General features: G+C 39.1%; 1 pseudogene; it reads left to right on the top strand.

Annotated features, from left to right (window-relative positions):
- The first annotated feature begins 849 nt into the window (after positions 1–849).
- LOC105544604 lies at positions 850–1,703 on the top strand (annotated as a pseudogene).
- The last annotated feature ends 4,886 nt before the right edge of the window (positions 1,704–6,589 follow it).

Raw genomic sequence — 6,589 nt, 5'->3', positions numbered from 1 at the left:
AGGGAGGGAGGGGAAGGAAGAATGACCCATAGTTATCTTATGCATGTCTTTCTCCAGATGTAGAATCAGTCATTTCTCCAAAATGTTTTAGTTTCTTTAAATGGGGAATGTTATTTAGAGGTCACAATCTGGGTGTGAAAGACGTTCACTGCTATTGCATTGGTAATTGTTTGTAAAACTTTTTCTTCAAAAGAGCCAGGGAATATGTATTTTTAGACAAAGTACATCATGAGTTCATACTGATATTCTCAGTTCAAAATTAAGGTTAAAGTAGTTTTAATTAAACTGTTTAAATTTATATTTCTATTGCTTTTCTTTTATGTGGAAAAGCTTGGTTGATGACAATGTTAAAGTAATTACTTTTTATTACCCCATCATATGTTGCTAATGATATGGATACATTCTGAGAAATGCATTGTTAGGTGATTTCATTGTTGTGTGAACATCATAGACTGTACTTACACAAACCCAGATGGTATAGCCTACTACACACCTAGGCTATATGCTGTAGCCTATTGTTCCTAGGCTATAAATCTATATAGCATGTTACTGTACTGAATACTGGAAAAGGTCCAGTAAAAATACAATAGGAAAAATATTTCCCTCACTGGCATCCTGGGCATGGGTTGTCTCCAGGAGCACTCAGGCCAGTGGACAGTGAGGGTGCAAGTTACAATTTGGATACAAAACCATTTTTCTAGCTCACCTTAGAGAAGACTGTTGACACACTAATTGGAATGGTTCCAATAGTCTACCTAGCAAGACACTTCAGATTCAAAGAATTTCCTTTGTAAAAGCAAGGGAGGCATCACAGTTTTCCATTTACATCAACAACTTCAAGTTCTAACCATGGAAAATTCAGAGAAGACTGAAGTGGTTCTCCTAGCTGTAGCTCCATCAGTCCTATCACCAACAGGCACCTCAGGTTGTTTGAGCTGGCCAAGGACTATATGAATGGAACACGAAGATATAGAATTGTCAAAGGCATGATCTTTCCTGTTGGTGATGCTTATAAGAAGAAAGGACTCATTCCTGCCCATCAACGGGTCATCATAGCCGAACTTGCCACCAAGAATTCCAAATGAGTGGAAGTTGATACATGGGAAAGTCTTCAGAAAAAGTGAAAAGAGACTGCTATGGTGCTAAAACACCATTAGGAGAAACTGGAGGCTAGTAACTGTGATCACCAGCAGAACTCACCTACGCCAGAAAGGCTGGATGGAAGAGGAGATGAACTGAACAAAGACAAGATTCTAGTCAAAAAAAAAAAAAAAAAAAAAATCCCTAGAGCCAAAATCAAAAGGTGCACCAAAGGTCAAGTTGCCGTGTGGGGCAGATTTACTGGAGTGCTTTGGTGTTCCTAATTTGTGGAAAAGTGAAGACATCACCCAAATTGTGGTCGACTATGGGCTCATATGTATTACTCGGGCTGGAAATGATGCTCAGAAATTCATCCATGACTTTAATGTGCTATGGAAACACCAGAGCAACATTAATGTGGTGAATGAATGGATCACTAATGATAGCTCATCCACAAAAATCCGGAGAGCCCTTAGAAGGGGCAGAGCGTTCGCTACTTGCTACCAGATCTTGTTCAAGAATGCATTGAAAAGCATAATTTGTACAGCTCTGAGAGTGAAGACAGGAATGCTATGGTCATCCTGGCCCCTTTGTAGAGAAATACTGCAGAAGCTAAGGCATAGAAATCCTCCAGCATGATGCTTTGCACTTCCCTTTTGAGTATTTGCAACAATCTGGGTGTTAGTGACAGGAAAAAGAAATTGTGATCCTGTTGCTTAAACTAAAGCTTGTAAGTTTAGTAAAAATCAGTGGTAAGGTAAAATCAGCATCTTTTCTTTTTTTAATTTTTACCAGAAGGTGCTAAGATGAATGTTTTCATCCTGTTTTCTCTACCTTTTTTCCCCTCTGCCCTCTATGTAACTGTAAAATATTTTTTTGTTTATCCTTCCATTATTTCTTTTATGATCAAACATGTATATGTTCACATCCCTCACCTTTTAAAAATAAATGATAACTTACAATACATATTTTTCTCTACTCAACTTTTTTCACTTAACAATATATCCTGGCAATTACTCTCTGTAGCATATAGAAAACAGTCCTAACACTTTGTTATAGCTCCAAAGTACTCCATTGTGTTAATTCAGCTAGACCTCTAGGAACGGACAGTTGTGTTGTTTCCAGCCTTTGACAAAGCCAAGGTTTTTGAGAATGGAAGAATGTCTAGTAGTGTTTAATGAATCTGAGCCATGCAATAGAATAAAGACAGAAAAGTATTTATTAGATTTGGCAATACAAAGGTCAATAAAATTTTAACCAGGAAAAGACTGTATATATACAACCTACCCAGCAGTATGCAATGGCCCTGTCTTAGCAAGAATAGTTTCAATGGCATGGAGCAGACAGAAGTTGGATTTTAGTGGGTTATGGGATGAATGTGACTCACGAAAATGAAGACAGTGGGGGCATAAACTACTCTTTCTGGAAGTGTGAATGAGAAGAGAAAAAGAAAATGGATAAAACTAGATAAATATTTAGGAACAAGAAGGGTTTTATTTTTGTGGCTCTGTTTTGTGTATTTATAAGTTGTGTGCATATGTGTATATTTTTAGGATGTTTACTGTTCGGGGGAAGGAGTCAATGGAGAGAAAGAGTTGAGACTACAGGAAAAGAAAGGTTGTTGCTGGTGAAGAAATTGTGCAATTCTTCATTCTTTGAAGAGAAGACTCCTGAGGTTATTGAGAGTATGGTTGAAAAATATAAACGTGTCCACCCCCTAACATCATTCTCTGTTACGTTACTCTGTTTTATTGTACTCATAGCTTAGATCTTGTGTTCTAGTGTTCATTGTTGCTCTCCTCAATTAAAATATCATTGCCAACTTAAAGTGGAAGCTTCTTGCTCATTGCAGTCATCCAGTGCTTAGAACTGTGCCCAGCACGCAGTAGGTACTCATTAAACATTAGCCAACTAAGTTAATATTGTTCTTTAACTGTCATCAGGACTTTCTATAGTAACGTTCCCATGTTTTTACTTACTATTTTGTCTCCTGTGATTTTACACAAAGCATTCCAACTTAGCCGTGGCTTTTGAGGACAATACAACCCATTTGAAATGGATACAATTTGAGCTTAAGTACCTTAAGAAGAAAACACAAACTTGGTTGGATGTGGTGGCCCCCCTACATCTGAATTCTTCTGGGTTCTACCCAGCATTCTGGGAAGCCAAGGCTGAAGGATTGTTTGAGGCCAGGAGTTCAAGACCAGGAATATCCTATCTCCATTAAAAAAAAAAAAAAAAAAAAAAGCTGATTGTGATGGCATGCACCTGCAGATCTAGAACTACTAGGGAGGCTGAAATGAGAGGATGGGCTCAAACTCAGGAGTTCGAGTCTGTAGTGAGATGTGATTGCACCACTTCACTCCAGCTTGGGAGACAGAGTAAGACCTCAAAATAAACAAACAAGAACAACTTCAGGAAGTCTTATTTAGGCAAAATGGAGCCTCCCTTGGTTAGCTGGGGAAAAAAGTGATCACCTTGTCTCAAATGGAAAAGCACAACATTAGCCTGTCTTTTGAAAGATTAGGTAACTAAGGGTATAAACTGATACAGAGTGGAATAATCTTTCAGGAAACCAGAAGAAGGGCATTTTCTCATGAGAGAGAGACCTTTTGTGATCCACAGTTATTGCAAATAAATTGCAGCCTGTGGCTGTTCCACTATGGTAGTATCCGAGACTTTTTAATTTAGAGGTAAAATATTAGCAAGCAAATTTGGCCACAGATCTAAGGCCAAATCTTCCAATCCACGTTTTAGATAATAAAGATCATATTTAGACTTTTATCTCTCTGACTTCTGATTTTTGTTTGTTTGTTTTGTTTTTTTGGGACAGGGTCTGCCACCTTGGCTAGAGTGCCCTGGTGCAATGATAGCTCACTGTGGCCCTTAACTCCTGGGCTGAAGCAATCTTCCCGCCTTAGCCTCCCAAAGCGCTGGAATTACAGGCATGAGCCACTGTGCTGGGCCTGATTTTGGTCTTTATTTGGCTTCATACTTAGGAGAGCAAGCAGGTGTCATTTGTTGACCATCCTCTAAAAGCCCTCAATAGACAGTGTTCAAATATGTATAATTCAGCTGCATAGCCAAGCCGTTCAGACTGATCAATATGGATCATTTTTTTATTAAAGAGATTCTTCATCATAGCTACTACAGTTGGATAACACTAAAGGAAGTCATACAAAGCGAGATTTTTCAAAGAAACATCTAAGGTACATGTTGCAACTCTAACTGATACATACCTTTGTTTCCTGTGCTTCTTTTTGTACATCCTAAACACTATCTTGGAGGCAAGACCCCTTCAGTAGGTTCATGCTCACAAACCCTTGAGGCTTTCTTCTTAATTTCCAGCTCAGCTCCTAAAATCTTTCTTCTTATTGCCTTCTTTCAAGCCAAAAGGAAAGCATTCTTTGTCGTTGTCAATGCTGTGCTTTTAAGTACCTGTTTATATTCTAAAGAAAAGGGGAAAAGACCTATTTAGGAAGTCTCGTCCTTGAGAGTGAAGAGCCATTGACTCTTCCTTATAACCAGGAGGGGACAATATTCCACTTTACCCTTTTCTCAGGATTAAATTTGGGAAGAAAAATTATTGTAAGGTATTTTTTTCTACCTCAGTAAAATTATACCTTAGAAAAGCTAATGGTCTTAGCAACAGCTTGATATCACAATTGCTTCAAATATAAAATTAAGAAGCTATTTCTGAATATATCTGAATCTTTCTAGATCAGAATATTTTAAAATAAAACTTTTTAAATGTCTAGAACAGAAATTCACAATATTTTATGACTCTCCTAACTTACTACCAAGAAGCAACTTGTACATTCTCTGCAGAAAGAATAAAACTCAATAGAATAAAGAGAGGAGGATTAATAAAACACCAAGTATTTCAAAAGATTACTTACCTATGTGTTAATAAGTCTCAACCAGTAAAGTCAGAAATAAGTGGAAAATGTAGTAAGACCAAAAAAAAAAAAAAAGCCTTCAGTAGCAGGGACTCCCAGTTACCTATCCGATATTCAGTGGTGTGCTGGTAAAAGTTTAGCAACTGCCTCTCCACAAAAGGGAGCAGGGCCTTAATTTTCAGTGTTTGACAATTTTTGCAGTGTAAATACTCCCACCATGGCCAATTTCAGGCTAGCAATGTGTTTAATGATAAGCTTGCAAAAAATCTGAAAATGTCACCATCAGCTCTCACAGCCAGTACAAGACATTTGGAGCACAACACTGCATTCATCCTTTACCTTCTTTCTCACTTTGTCATTTAGTTGTCTGGATTAAAAACAGTTTGCTTAGATTAAAAACCAAAAATGATATTTCCTAGCCATCTTTATAAATAGGAAAAGCCACATGAGAGTTCTCGCCAAGGATGCGTTGGCAGATGTTCTGGTAGTGATGACAGCCTATCTCCCATGGTGGTAGGTGGTGTCTTCCTTAAACGGGCTTCAGGCTTGGTCCATCCCTCTTTTCCTTGCCTGTTTATTTTTCCTGTCCAGAATAAAGAGGTGATTCTATTGAGTAGAATCATCTCTTAAAACAGGTTTTTGGATTTACGTTTTGCCTATATAAAATTTGCAGCCAATTTTAAGAGCTTCTCTTATCTTAAGTGATTAGTAGCTGATTTTTTCCTGATAAACTGATTACAAAACATAATTAATTTGCCTTCAGTTCCTCAATATCTCCTTTTCTGGAAGGATCTTGTCCTCCTCTCTACCTCAGCCACACTATCTCTGGTCACACCCCTACATCTTGGCATTGCTCAAAACTGCCCCAGCATCATGATTTCAAGTATCTCATTCCCAGACTGCTCCCCAGCTTTTGGGAAAGGCTCCCAACTCCAGTAACTCATGGACCCCACTGGGACCTTCTCTCAGTGGATCCTATCATCTTTCCAACATTTCACATTACTATACGTTTTCACCTTCCTCCTATCACAGACCCCCACAGTCACTCCATTGCCTACACCTTCTGCTGTCTGATGCCCTTTCCTTCCATGACATACACCTGCAAAACCCCAGCCCTAGTTAAACTCAGCTCTGTCCCCTTAGGTTAACTGAGGCTGGAGAAAAACCCACAGCCATGCTGACTGGTCTTACTTTAAATTCATGGCCACTAGACTGGGCGTAGTGGCTCACGCCTGTAATCCCAGCACTTTGAGAGGCTGAGGCAGGTGGATCACCTGAGGTCAGGAGATTGAGACCAGACTGGCCAACATGGTGAAACCTCGTCTCTACTGAAAATACAAAAATTAACTGGGCATGCTAGTGCATGCCTGTAATCCCACTTACTAGGGAGGCTGAGGCAGGAGAATCACTTGAACCCGGGAGGCAGAGGTTGCAGTGAGCTGAGATCGTGACAGTGAGGCAAGATCATGACACTGCACTCCAACCTGGGTGACTGAGCAAGACTCCGTCTCAGATAAATAAATAAAGTAATTAATTAATGGCCACTAACCTCAAATGGACACTTAATAGTAGCAATCCTACCACATTTCCAGAGTTCATTCGCTCTCAAA

The sequence above is a fragment of the Mandrillus leucophaeus genome, unplaced genomic scaffold, assembly GCF_000951045.1.
Source record: "Mandrillus leucophaeus isolate KB7577 unplaced genomic scaffold, Mleu.le_1.0 Scaffold301, whole genome shotgun sequence".
NCBI lineage: Eukaryota > Metazoa > Chordata > Mammalia > Primates > Cercopithecidae > Mandrillus > Mandrillus leucophaeus.
The sequence above is the reverse complement of the archived record's forward strand: the minus strand, read 5'-3'. Positions and strand labels throughout refer to the sequence as shown.